The sequence below is a fragment of the Corapipo altera genome, unplaced genomic scaffold (genome assembly GCF_003945725.1).
Source record: "Corapipo altera isolate COAL_440 unplaced genomic scaffold, ASM394572v1 60180, whole genome shotgun sequence".
Taxonomy (NCBI): domain Eukaryota; kingdom Metazoa; phylum Chordata; class Aves; order Passeriformes; family Pipridae; genus Corapipo; species Corapipo altera.
In genome coordinates this window covers 1-611 of record NW_020885827.1, presented here as the reverse complement: position 1 = coordinate 611, position 611 = coordinate 1, and positions in this window count along the sequence as shown.

Here is a 611-nt window from a genome sequence, read left to right as displayed (position 1 = left end):
GGGGGGGGAGGCTCCTGGAGCATCCTCAGGAAGGAGGGATATAAATGGGAGAGGGATTTAGTCTGGGAAGGCTGAGGAGGCTCCTGGAGCATCCTTGGGAGGGAGGGAAACGGGAGAGGGATTTAGTCTGGGAATGCTGGGAATGGAGGGGGGAGACTCCTGGAGCATCCTCGGGAGGGAGGGGGAAAAACGGGAGAGGGGTTTAGGCTGGGAATGCTGGGAATGGAGGGGGGAGGCTCCTGGAGCATCCTCGGGAGGGAGAAAAACGGGAGAGGGATTTAGTCTGGGAAGGCTGAGGAGGCTCCTGGAGCATCCTTGGGAGGGAGGGAAACGGGAGAGGGATTTAGTCTGGGAATGCTGGGAATGAAGGGGGAAGGCTCCTGGAGCATCCTCGGGTAGTCTGGGAATGCTGGGGAGGCTCCTGGAGCATCCTCGGGAGGGAGGGATAAAAACGGGAGAGGATTTAGTCTGGGAACGCTGGGAATGAAGGGGGGAGGCTGAACAGCCTCAGGAGGGAGGGAAACGGGAGAGGGTTTAGTCTGGGAATGCTGGGGAAGGGAGAAAAACAGGAGAGGATTTAGTCTGGGAATGCTGGGAATGGGGGGGGGGGG